The sequence below is a fragment of the Ochotona princeps genome, chromosome 3 (assembly GCF_030435755.1).
Source record: "Ochotona princeps isolate mOchPri1 chromosome 3, mOchPri1.hap1, whole genome shotgun sequence".
NCBI classification, from domain to species: Eukaryota; Metazoa; Chordata; class Mammalia; order Lagomorpha; family Ochotonidae; genus Ochotona; species Ochotona princeps.
The window spans coordinates 35,690,280-35,704,268 of record NC_080834.1 but is presented as its reverse complement, the minus strand read 5'-3'; positions in this window follow the sequence as shown (position 1 = coordinate 35,704,268).

Here is a 13,989-nt window from a genome sequence, read left to right as displayed (position 1 = left end):
GAGACTGTTATGAAATAACTTTCTCATAAACATTCATTCACCCTGTCAAGAAATCTACGGGCATATTAGCCACAGTGACTTCCGGGTGAGTAAGCAAAGAGTGAGTCACTGGATTAAGCAGAAACGGGACTTTATTGGGCTATTAACAGGGCTGGGTGCACATGCTTAACCTATGTTCTCTCCCGCCGTTCAGCTCTCCTCTCCTCTCTGATGGTCACACTCACCCAGGTTGCTCAGATGGCTGTGGGTAGCCCTCATGTCTGCTCCCGTGCTGTCTTGGGTTGAGGTCCTTAGAAGCAATAGCCTGAGGTGGGGAGGACCGCAGCCATGGCTGGGAATCACCTGTGTTCCTTGTGGGGAGAAAGCAGCAATTGACGTAGTTGAAGAACATTCTCCTGTGGCCTTTTTTCCCCCAGAGTCAGAAAAACTCAGAGAAGGAACAGTTCAATAGCCAGCTCAGGGGCTTGAAGATTCTAGAAAGGAAATTAAATAAGCCATAGAACTTGAGTGGCATGGGAAGGGCTGTGGAAGTTCTGGATAATTGGCAAGGATTGGGGCAGGGCACCGACGAAGGGCATAGAACTTGAGAGTCCCAGGGCTGTCTGGGAGCTTACATGTAGTTGATGGACTTGTGACAGGAGACGGATGGAGGATGGGGAGGCAGGCAGGGAGGGTCTGTGCTCAGACTGCAATGGGTGAAAGGGAGAGTCACCAGACAGAGTGGTACATGTGACCCGGTCACCGCAGTGTCCCCACAGTAACCCTCTGAGAGGCACGTTCCCATCACGATGTTGTACATGAGCCCATCCTGGCACAGAGCAGTTCTGGCTCTGCCCAAGTCTACCCAGTGGGGACATGCAGGGCTGGGGTGTGGTTAGGCCATCCAGCTCCAGGGCTGGCACCCAGCTCCAGGGCTGGCACTCAGAGCCTCCCTACCCTGCAGTCATTCGCTTAGACTATGGGAGCAGTGCCAGCATCCCAAGCTGGGGGCTGCACTGTGAGCAGCTGATGAGGTCCCAGACTGTCCTGAGGCTACGGGCACAGTCTATACTCCTGGCCTGCCCCAGGGCTGGCACAGCAGTTATGGCATCACCAGATGACCTTAGCTGTGTTTTCCTTGGGTGGCCTACAGCCCTGGAGACAAGTAGCTGGCCTGGACCACAGGCTTGGCAGAGTGAGGACAGTGGGGAAGCAAGCAAAGAGGGCAGCTTGGCAACCAGGGTGGCAAAGCAGCCAGTGCTTCAAGGGGTGGCAAGGATCCAATGACGTTGCAATGGGCACAGCTCAAAGCCAAGGAAACCATGGTCAGGGTGAAGGCTGAAGTCTCCTAGGGTGGAGGCCTCCGACGGGGCGGGGTACTGACCCCTGGGCAGCTCTCTTGCTAAAGACAGAGACCTGGCTGCCTGTGTGTGCATTGGAACAAAGGCACAGGTTTGCTTTGTTTAAAGTATGATAGACTATATACAACATACAATTCACCATTGTGACTAATTTTTAAAATTTATTTTTATTTCAAAGACAGAATTAACAGAAAAGGACAGACCGAAAGAGAGGTCTTCCATTCACTAGTTCACTCCCCAAATGGCCACAATGACTGAAACTGGGCCAGTCCAAAGCCAGGAGCTGGGAGCTTCTTTTGGGTCTCCCACATGGGTGCAGGAGCCTAAGGACTTGAGCCATCCTCTGCTGCTTTCCCATGCCCCAAGCAAGGAGCTGGATTGCAAGCGGATCAGCCAGAACTCCAACCAGCACCTCTATGGGATGCCAGCAACACAGGGAGAGGCTTAGCATGCTTTGCTATGGTGCCAGCCACAAGAATTCCATCACCTTTAAGGCTGAAAAAATCCCATGGTGTGTACCTGCCACTCAATTGTGGGGCAATGCTTGGGTTGCTTCTCCCCGAGCTGTTTTGCATAGTGCTGCTATGTACATTGCTATGCAAGTGTCTGAGTCTCTGCTCTCCAGGTCTTCAGCATGTGGGCTTGGTAGTGGGACTTTTGGGTCTCATGGCGATGCTGTGTTGAACTGTTGCGGCATAGTGGCTGTGCCACATCACATTCCCACTTGCTCCCTGCCCTCACCAGTCCTCACTATTGCCCATGGGGAGCTTTTTGAGATGCACCTGCCATGTCACATTCAAGGGAGTGGAATCATACCAGGTGTGGTCCTTGCCAGGCTAAACCCTCTCTCCTCTGACGATCCTGCCACCTCATCCCCTTCTCCTGAGCCCCCCCTCAATAAGACCTCATAAGAGCCTAGAAGGGGTGTGGACCTTCCAGCCATGGAGCCCCAAGACACAGGCTACCCACCTTTACCTGGAGCCTGTCCCTTTAAGGATGCTGAAATTGGACAGATTCACATTTTCCCAGGTGCCGCAGTTTGGGTGTGTTCCCTGGAGTTGAGGTGTTGCAAACCTCATCCCCAAAGTCTTACAAATGGGGGTCCTTTGGGTGTGTGTGTATGTGTGTGACTGACTGAGTCACAGGAATTCTGCTCTAGCAAATAGGTGGACTCCCTCACCAACCAGTGGTTTCATGGGCTATGGAGGGGGTGGGTCTATTACAGAAGCTAGTTCAGCTGCCTTTGGAGAGCCACCTGCCACTGGCCTTGGGACCCTCTGGTTCTGCATCAGCAGAAAGGCCCTCACCAGATACGGCTCCTTGCCCAGGTACTTGCCAGCCTCCGGAACAGTAAGAAGCACATCTGTATTCTTGATTGCCCAGTCCCAGATCTCTAGAGCTATGGAAAATGCACTAAGTCACGGCGGTGTTGGCTTTTACAGGTTCACAAGGGCAGCTGGTATGCACACCACTCTGCAGATACACGCTCAGTTCAGTTTTCTCCAGAATTCTGTCAGGCCTCCTTGAGCTTCCTGCCAGGATGCCAGCTCTGTAGCCACACAGTGAGAGCTATCCAGGAAAGCTCACTCTGCTGGTGTGTGCGGGATGGGGTGGCGGTGGGGGAACCAAAGGGTTGGTTGTAATGGGATGGTTCTGCATCTGGTTGGTCACAAGCGTGTTGTGCTGTTTGATGCCGGTAATATCTGGGTCAAGAGACCCTAGTGAATTTGAGGGGTGGTTGGCTGGGTGTGGGTTAGTGATCCATGATTTAATTCTTTCCATCTGCCAGACATGCCACAGAACGGACTTCGAGGTAGGAGAACCAACTGAGGCGCAACGGTGAAATAACCTTTCATTTTGTGCGTGAGAGACTGTGAATGGAGGCCACCACCCCTGTGCAATGCTTCCCATCCAGAAGCGATTCCCCAAGATCACTGAACGACATTCCTCTGGGCTGTGGTGGGTGATGACCAGTCAGCTGTGGGTTTCTTCCTACATCTGCATCTTAAAGCATCACCTGTGTTCAGAAGAGCAGACTGTGGGCTTTCCCAGCAGCATGCAGCATGTTCCCCCGATGGCTGCCCAGAGAGGGGCCTCATTGTCCCCTCCTCTTGGAGGGTGTCTGAGCCTTGCTGCCTGGAGGAGACTCGTTCCCTGGGGGTTTATTGCCTCTTGTCTTTTTTTTTTTTTTTTTTGAAGGATTTATATTCTTTGAAAAACAGTCACCCAGAGGAAGGGGTCAGAGAGAGATTTTTTTCCATCTGCTGGTTCATACTCCAAGTGGCCCAAATGGTCAAGGCTGGGCCAGGCTGAAGCCAGGAGCCAGGAACACCATCTGGGTTTGCCACATGATGGCAGGGACCCACATGTTGGCTCCATCATCTGCCACCTCCCTCCCAGGTGCCTATTAGTAGGATACTAGAATTGGGAGCAGAGCTAGGACTTATGGGATGCCATATCTCAAGTGGAATTGTAACCATTACATCAAACACCTACCCCTCATTTAAAAACAACAATGGAGAAAAAATGCCAAGCGTTAATGCTATCAGTTGTCACAGAACCCCAGAACTTTTGCTCCTCCTAGTACCCACTAATCAATCTCTTCCCATCCCCCCACCCCCATTCCCTCCTCAGCCTCCGGTAACCATCATTATACTTTCAATTTCTGTGAGATTACTTTCTCTTTAGTGAAGTCATGTGACATGTGTCTCTGTGTGTATAGCCTATTTTGCTTAATCTAATGGCCTCTAGTTCCCTCCAGGTTGTTGAAAGCTAACCAACTTTCATCCTTTGGTGAATAGTACTCTGTTGTGTGGATGGAGGTACCATGTTTTCTTTCTCCATTCATTCAATGGAGCTTTTGTGAGTGCAAGGGACTCACTGGGATGCTTAATTTTCTGTATCCGTGTGGCTAGCCTGTGGTACCCAGGAACATGGCCACGCACCTGTCTCGATGTTGCTATGGTCACATAACGACTTGAGTTCAATATTTAAATAGTACACTTTGAATAAAGAAGATCATTCTCATGACGTGAATGGACCTCACCCAGTCAGATGAAGAGAGAAAAGCTTTGTGTATCTACACACACACACACACACACACACACACATCTTGTTAGTTTAGTTTCAACAAAGAACCTAATACAGTCATTTTTGTGGGATAAAGTAACACGATCTACTTTCCCAGAGAGTTTAGTTTCAAAGAATATAAAGGGGATAGAGCCGTGGCTCAAAAGATTAATCCTTCACCTTGTGGTGCCAGCATCCCATAGTGGTGCTGGTTTGCATTCTGGCTATTCCACTTCCCATCCAGCTCTCTGTTTATGTCTTGGGAAAGCAGTGAAGGATGGACCAATGCCTTGGGATTCTGCATCTGCGTGAGAGACCCAGAATAAGTTCCTGGCTTCAGATCATCTCAGCTCTGGCCATTATGGTCACTCGGGGAGTGAATCAGCGGACAGAAGATTTTTCTCTCTGTCTCTCCTCCTCTCTGTCTATCTTACTTTCCAATAAAAATAAACAAATCTTTAAAAAAATATAAATTGTGTAAATAAGCCTGTTTCACAGGGGTCCTTGGGGGTACACCCAAACTCATAGCTGAAGCATGCCCTACAGTGAGAGCATTGCTCTCCTCGGGTTTCCACCTAAACCCAACGACCACTGGCCCCTTTGGAGGCCTCCTCACACCGCACTGGGCCATGGTCTATAGCACATCACAGCACGATCCCAGGAAACTCCAACAGCAGCCCAGGCCACCTTTCTTCCTGTACAATGGACTAGCATCAATATCCATTTTCTTAAAACTTGCATGAAAGCAGCTATGTGTGCATGTGGGTGGGAGAGAGAGAGAGAGAGAGAGAGAGAGAGAGAGAGAGAGAGAGAGGGAGACGCGGACATCATAAAGGAGATTTTAGCCTACCATTCCCAAGCACAAGTTAATGTCCTGTAGTAGGAGGAAGGTTGGGGTTTAAAGCAAATATCCTTTCACACACTCTCAGTTTCTAGATTTTTCTCGTGGTGTGAACATCTCACCTTGTGTTAGACAAGGGCCGGATAAACTCTGGACCAATGCCTTCCCAAGGGAAGGAGCAGTTTAGGAAACTGATATGCCGTTCATTAGCAGGGCACATGCAAATGGCCTCACATCCGGACCTTACTGAGGTACAGGAATCTATGGCAACTTTAGTCATACCACACAAGTCTTATTATGTTCTTTAAATCTTTTTTATTTGAAAGGCAGATACTAGGAGAAAAAGAGAGACAGAGAGAGAAGGCTTTCCATCTATTAATTCACTCCCCAAATGGTTGTAGCAGCCAGAGCTGAGCTGATCTGAAGCTGGGAGCCAGGAGCCTCCAAATCTCCCAAGTGGGTACAGAGTCCCAAGGCTTTGGGCCATTCTCTACAGCTTTCCTAGGCCACAATCAGAAAGCTGGATGGGAAGTGGAGCAGCCAGGATAGGAACCTGCATCCATATGGGATACTGGCGCGTACAAGGTGAGGTCTTTAGCCACTAGGCTACTGCACTGGGCCCAAACTACTCTTTTAATCTGAAAGGCCTAGTCACAAAAGGGAGAGACCGAGAAAGAGAGATTCTTTATTCACTGATTCACTCCCTAAATGGCCACAAAAGCCAGGACTAGGGCAGGCAGAAGCCAGGATTCTGGAACTCCATCTGGGTCCCCAAAGTTTTATATTACTGGTCTTAAGAGGCTGGATACTTAATCCAACTATTGCACTTACAGGAACAGCTTTGGGAAGTGATGGGATTGGGTGAGGACAGTAACTTCATAAGGACACAGACATACTCTCCCCGGGCAACCTCAGACCCCTGGCAGCAGAAAGGCCTCCACCTGTAGCCGGGCCAAGTCCACCCGATCTTGGACTGTAATCCTCCAAATCCTTCAAGTATTTCGTTATGGTGATGCCAGCATATGCAAGGCCCAAGGAAAGTCTGTCTCACAAACTGAAGGTTAGATGTGGAAACCATCTGTCTGATCCTAAAAATGCAGAAAGTGGAAGAGCTGCTATTCCAGGGTGGATGTTACAGTGCAGTGGATTAAACCACTGTTGAAGATGCCTGAATCCCAGGGCAGAGTGTCAGCTCATCAGCAGAGAATGATGGCCACCCCTGTGGGAGACCCGGATGGAGCTCCTGGATCCTGCCTTTGGCCTTGGTCAGTCTCAGCTGTTGCAGAGTGAGCGAGGAGATGGAAGATCCTCTCTCTCTCTCTCTCTCCGGCATGAATCTCCTACTCTCACTCTGGCTCTCTGTTAGTCTTCTTTAAAAATAAATGAATAAATGAATAAAAAAATCTGATTTCAAAAAGGAGTTGATTTTTCCTTTGAACAGAACACAACTTCATTTACTACCCAAAACTCACAAATGTTAATAAACTTGTAGCAAATGACAGATGCTATTTACAGAGATGGAGAAGCAATTATGCTATACTCAAAAATACCACCCTTGATGTTTATATTCATAACACAGAAAGACTTTCCAGATTGGGTTTAGATAGGATCTTAGTAGCCAGCTAGTTTATGCAGTATGTATACCTCGCATGCTTTCCCTGTGTGAGACGTGAAGCATACGTACAACATAACATACATATTCATTGGAAGGAGGCAGCTGCATTCTTAGCCTCCCCACTTCTGAGCCTAAAGAAAATTTCAAGTATAATTGAATGTACATCAAAGTCTACATACATGGCAAGTTCTGGAAACTGTTCTGTTATTTTTGAGAAGATTTACTTTTGTTTGAAAGGAAGAATGAGTGCGAGAGAGAGAGGGAAAGAGAGATCTTGCATTTGCTGGCTCACTCCCCAAATGCCTGCAATAGCGAAGACTGGTCCAAGCCAAAGCCAGGCCTAGGAACCCAAGCTGGGTCTCCCATGTGGGTGGAAGGGGCCCAAGCATCAGGACACCTTCTGCTGCTTAGCAGACACATTAGCAAGGAGCTAGATTGGAAAAGGACAGGTACTTTGCTAGTGGATGCCAGTAATAGAGGTGGCAGCTTAGCTCACTCTGCCACAACACAGGTTCCTCTCCTATTTTTCTTATCAAGCCTTGTCACAGATGTTGTGGCATTACCACCAGAGGTTCAGTTTCATGCTGGCAATATGTGTGCATGGATGTGAAATGGCTGTAGCCATAAGATGGCATTCACAAGCCTTGCAGCATGCCGCTCCCATGTGATCCCCTCCCACCCTGAGTCTGAGTGGGAGTGGCTTGTGGCTGATATAATCCCGTGGAAGTTAAGCTGAGGTCATGAGAAACATTTCAGAGGCTCAGTGAGCTGGATCAGTGGCTAAATCCTCACCTTACAAGCACCAGGATCCCATGAGATTGCTGGTTCGTGTCCCAGCTGCTACACTTCCCATCCAGCTCCCTGCTTGTGACTTGAGAAAGCAGTAGAGGATGGCATATGGGACCCTGCACCTACATGGGAGACCTGGGAGAAACTCCTGGCTCCTGGCTTCAGATCGGCTCAACTCTGGACATTGCAGCCACTTGGGGAGTGGACGAACTGACAAAGGGACATGGGAGCTTCTGCTTGGCCCTCTTGGGTCATGGGCTCTGGGGGATGCCGGATCTCATCCTGCCAGGCACCTAGGCAGCCCCTTGAAGAGGCTGCTAGACAAAAGTAAGTGCCTCGAAAGTGGATCCTCCATCCCCAGCGAGCTTGCTTTTTCATACAAAGATGCAAAGATACGTATAGAAGAAGGTCCATCCTAACAGCAAAGTGGTATGGTTGGCAATGCAGGTGCCCAGGGCAAGGGGATATTAAAAAGAGGCACAGAGGTGGAGTGCTAGCCAGTTCAAAGTCATGAAACTGTTTCACATAGGAATATGGATAAAATCAAAAAAGAATCATTATGAGTTAAAGGGTTAAATAGTAAGCCCATCTTTATTTGAGACTCGAGAGAAAGGGGGAATAAGATCACAAATCACACAATAAGAAAAATCCCCCCTCAAATAAGATATTTGTGTCTGTTAGAAATAGCTCCTTACTCTGACAATTGGTCGCCAAAAGGAAACACCAAATGTTTATCTTGCCTTTCCTAGAGGAACCATGTTTCAACTTGAACATGAGGGAGAACATGTCATGTGAGGAGTGACTTCTGGTGGACTTCCGCCAACCTGGCTACAACACTTGCAGGGAAGTAAAAGGGCTGAGACCAGGTGGTTCAGAAAGGGGAAACGGGAGGTCCTTTTGGGGCCAAACCACTATACCCACTCCCATGGGTACTTGAGCTGGGATTGTTGGAATCAACCACTACCTATCAGCACACACAAAAGACATGGCTGGGGGGCCTGCCTGGCAGGGCTCCACCACAGTACCTTCCAGTAAGTGTTGGGCAGAGGGTGAACCATGTTGGGCTGGGCCATGACACTAACCAGCTCATGAGAGAACTGGGTGTGGGAGCAGAGTCTGTGGGGGATTATGGGCCCACCTCTGTGGTACTGCCATACCAGCTGGTTTTCTCAAGGCCTGGGAGCTGTGGGGACTCCCCTGCTGGGCCACTGCTCCTGCTGGTGAGTGTCAGAGCCGGGACTGGGGGCAGACCAGGCTGGGCAGGGTTATAACACTCATTGGCCTGCATGTGAGCTGGGTTACGGGAGGAGCCAGGCTGGACTAAGTGATCATGTCCACTGGTGCGTGCATGAGCCAAAATAAGTGCAGGCTAGTCAGGCTTTGCTGCAGCATCGTCTGGCAAGTGTTGAGAATGGGGGCAAGTCCCGTCAGACAAGACCATAAAACCACCTGGAAAGTGCAAGAAAGGGGGCTGGGAGTGGGCCTAGTAGGGAAACTGTGGGCACCTCTCTGATGGGCTGTAATTCCCACTGGTGAGCATGAGAACTAGGTTTGGGGGTGAGTTCTGGCTAGATAGGCAGTGGCACCCGCCGGCATGAGTGTGGGCTGGATAGCAGGGTCAGTTGGATTGAGCTAGGCTTCAATGCCCATTGACATGTACGAGAACTGAACAGGATGTGTGGGACAACCTGGACCAGTCTGCTGCACATACTCTCACGCACAGGAACTTGGAGATCACTCCGACTAGTCTGCAGTTCCCACTGGTGTATGTAATGGCTGAGTATGTGGTGGGCAGGGTTAGGCTGGGCCACAGCATCCATTGAGTTGCGAATGAGATGGGGGTAGAGACAGAACTGACCTGGTGACTACAGCCACCAGTGTGTGCGTAGGCTGATGTGGGTGCTGGACTGAGCTGGACCCCACACTGGCTGGCACACACAGGAATCAGGCTGGGGTCACCTCTGGGGCTACCCCCTCTAACTGAATCACTGGACTCAGAACTCCAACCACAGTAAAAAATCACAGGTTATGTGGTCTGACCGTGGAGTGCATGTGTCAGAACAGACTCTCCATGGTTGGTGAGGCCTGTGTGGTGGCTGATACACCCAGATGCGCGTGGGGGGGCAGGACAACCAGCTCACTGAGACCTGCAGAGGACATCTATTACATGGAGGGCAGGACAAGTCAGACAGCCTCCAGGACAAGCACCCAGGCGAATCAAGACTAACATGGACAACGTCAGCCAATGGACCTTGGAAGGATTTCCTCAGCCTTGGAGCAATGAAATCAACAGCATCTCAGAATTATCAAAACACTTAAGCAGTATCCTCGGAAGTGCTCCACACTGGGGACTCTGGGATCACATTGGGTGGCCTTCCCCGTTCCTGGGCACTAATGTGGTTGGGTTGCAGGGAGCGGCCCTTTCCCCTTCTCTCTCTACCTTCGCTGGTAACCAGAAGAAAAAGGAGATTGGAGGCAGTTGTTTCATCCATTTTCCTCCCATACCTCAACCCTCCCCGCCAACTGGTGGTCCACATGGTCATGCGTCCCTCTCAACTATGTAAATATCATCAAAACTAAAGTGAATTTATAATTAAAAAATGTATCCAGCAGGCAGAAGATCTTTCTATATCTCCTCTCTGTATGTCTGCCTTTCCAAGAAAACGAAACAAATCTTAAATATATATATGTATATATATACATATATGTATACACACACATATATATACATACAAATTTTTTTGTTTTGATTTTTTTTTTATTTGATGCAAGCCCCACTGCGCAGATTCAGCTGTCAGAGCTTCAAGCTACTTTCTCTGGTGAGTGCTGGAGGCTTTGCTAATTAGCTAGCCATGTTAGGAAGTAGCTTTCACTTAGGATAGCTGAAGCAATCAAGATGCGCAGATTACCGAGCAGCACCGAGCAGGCTTCTGCCAAGCACAGGCAAGGAAGAAGACAGGGAGCAAAGCCGCCTGTGCTTTCCCGGGGGCAGCTGCAGTCAGGATTCTCAAGACCCACACATAAGAATTGCTGGGGTCTGTGCGCTCTGGTTCCAAGCCCTGTCACCAGAGGAGGGACTCTGCATCTGCCCCTAGGTGGCCTTTCCTGGGTGGTGCCATTGGAGACCAACAGGCCAGAGAGCGGGAGGGAAAGAGAGAGAGAGAGAGGAATCTGCCCCTGCTGGCTCAAATAATGACCACAAGGCCAGGGCAAGACCAGGTTGCAGGCAGGGGCCTAGAACTCCTCCTGGGTCTCCCACATGAGTGGCAGATCCAGGATGACTCTTGAGCCATCTTCCGCTGCTTTCCCAGGCTCCTAAGCAGGGAGCAGAATTGGAAGAGGAGCAGCTGGGACTTGAACAAGTGCCCCTATGGGGATTCTGGTATCACAGAATGGTAGTCTAACCCTGTACCACAATCCTGACCCCCTGGTCACTGGTTGTTTTATTTTGTTTTGTTTTGAAGACCTTTTCCTTCCCATCCTCATTGTTTTATGGTTTTAATGATACATTGTGGGGAGCGGCTGACCCACGCATATGATAGGCAGTCGAAAAATGGCAGCTGGCCGAGGGCCAGGAGGCGGGATTGGTGCCGCCAGTAGGCAAGCAGGAAGTCACGGGGATAGGCTGTTTCAATCTCGCCCATTTCCTGAGAATTCTCTTCACTTCCGTCTCGTTCTGGCCATCCCACCCTGACTGCAAGACGCTCATCTACCTTCTGTCCCTATTATGTTGGCTTTTCTAGAATTTCCTAAAGATGGAATCATCAGAATATGGTCCTGGCTCTTGGTTTCTTTTACATAGCTCTATTTTTGAGATTCATCCATTTGCATAGCTCAATGATCTATTCTTTTTTCTTGTATTATACTGAATGGTATTCAAATGCATGGATTTACCCTAAGTTTCCATTCTGGGACTTTGAGGTTATTGCCAGCTTTTTGACTATTTTGAATAAAGCTGCTATAAAATTACATTTGAAGAATGTAATAGTTCTTTATTCTCTACCAGTGGAGTGCTGAAATTTTTGTGATAAAGAACTTAGAATCCAATTAAAAGTAGGTTATATCGGAGTAGATGTTTGGCTCAATTAACACAGTTTAGGATGATGGCCGCTCACATCAAAGTGGCTGAGCCTCTGATTCCAATTCTCTAAACCCTGCTGAAACAATGCTGGTGACATCTCAGAACTAAAGCCACTCACGTTAACACTCTCAGAGCACCCTTACCCACATCGCGGTCTCTAAGGTGTCATCAAATGACCGTCCGCCATCCCCAGGTGCCGATGTAGTTTGACAACAAGGACCAGCTCTCTTCCCTTCCACTTGCTGTGGACACAGGAAAAAAAAAAGAATTGAAACATTTGCCCCACCCACCTTCTTCCGTACCTCAACTCTCTTCACCCTATTTGGAGGCCCACATGGGCATACATCCCACCCAACTACATAAACAATATTAAACATGAAATAAATTTTAAAAATCCTAGTCATCTGATGAATGCCAAGTGGAGTCCCGTCGTGGTTCTGATTTTCATTTCCCTGGGGATTGGTGATGTTGGGCACCTTTTCATGCGTTTTCTGGCCATGGCTCTTCTTTGGAGAAATGTTGTCCAAGTCCTTTTGTTGCAGGCTTGGTTGGGTCTAAAACGCCTAGATTCTCACCTCTTACTCTGAGAGGGGCACCCTAAGTACAGGCAGTTATATGGCATACAAGGTGATTAAGTTTGTTAAAAGGGGGAGGGAATTGCACGCACAGGGGCTGGGAGGGAGAAGATGGGAGGAGGGTATTTTCTCTTCTGTGCCAGCTTGCATGTGTGTATGTGGGGGAGAGTGAGAGCAAAAGAGAGAGCTCCTCCTTATTATGGGCTCCTCTGGGTTTGGGGAGGGGAGTGGTTACTCCTCCCATCCCAGGGTCCCAGATAAGGAAAGGTATCCCCCAGGAAGGGGTCATTTGTCTGACAGACGCGTGGATAGGGTTACATAGAGTGGAGGAGGTGTGGCTTCCAGCTCATGACCCCTAAGCTACCTATTCGTTACTCCACCTAAAAATCATTTTATTATACCATTCAGGTATAGTTCTTCCAGGATTCTGGATATTTATGCTTTACAGTATTAGGGATGGCAAATATTTTCTTTCCATGCTGCAGTTTTTCACACTGTAGTTTGTTCTTTTCACTCCGTTTGCTCCTGCACAATAGGCTTCATTTCAACCTACCCTTTCTCCACAGTTCCTCACAGTTTTACGCTCTTTACAACACTGACATTTTTGGAGGGTACTGTTCATCATGTGTCGTGTGTCACTCAACCAGCTCCACTTCCCTGTTTCCCCATGACTTCACTCTGAGGGTGCATGTCTGTGTGGCAGGTCACCTGCATATGTCAGGATGTGTTTTTTCTTTTTTTTTCAGTGCTCCACCCCGGGAGGAATGCCATTCAATTTGTCTATTATGGGAGATGTGAATTTTAATCTCTTGGCTGAAGTGAGATTCTTTTTGTAAGTGGTAAGTCATTTAAAGGAATTGCTTACGCAGACACAACTGGATCCAATTCTAGCATTCACTGATGACTCTAGCCTAAGTTAGCGATTCTTTTAATGGCTGCAAAATGGTGATTGGATATTCTGGCTATATTAGTTCCGCCGGATCAGTTAGTTGGTGTCATGGGGCTCTGCTTTACTGGTATTTTGTTTTTCAGTCATTTTGATTAACTTTGGTATTAACTTTTTTGCATGTTTGTTCATTTTTATGTATTTGAGAGAAAGACAGTGAAAGATGTCCCATCTGCTGGCTCATTCCTCAGTTGCCTGGAGCAGCCAAAGCCAGGAGCCTGGGTCTGCCCAGTGTCTGAGGGGGACCGGTGCTTGAACCATCATTTGCTGCTTTCTGGGAGCACAAGTAGAAAGCAGAGATGGAGGCAAAACTCCGTCCCAGACCCCTTGATGTGGAGTGTGGGTGTCCGAGGGGCAGCTTGACCCACTGCACCACCATGTCCACCCCAGCATTACTTTCTTTCTTGCATGTAGTAATATATTCTAGATGCCATTTGATGATGTGAGTTAACAGATATCTTATTTTTTTATAGTGAAATGTGACACATTCCATTGTGTAAACACGTCATAATTTATTCAAATGATTCCCTTTTTCTTTGAAAAAAATTATTTATTTGGAAGAGAGTGAGGGGAAGACAGAGGCGGAGATCCTGTACCCCCAAACAGCCACATCAGCTTGAGATGAGCCAGGCCGGAGCCAGGGCTTGGGTCAGCATGCGGGCGGCAGGGACCCAAGCACTTGGGACCGTCTTTGCGCCCGGCACATTAGTAAGGAGCTGGCCCAGCAGTGGAG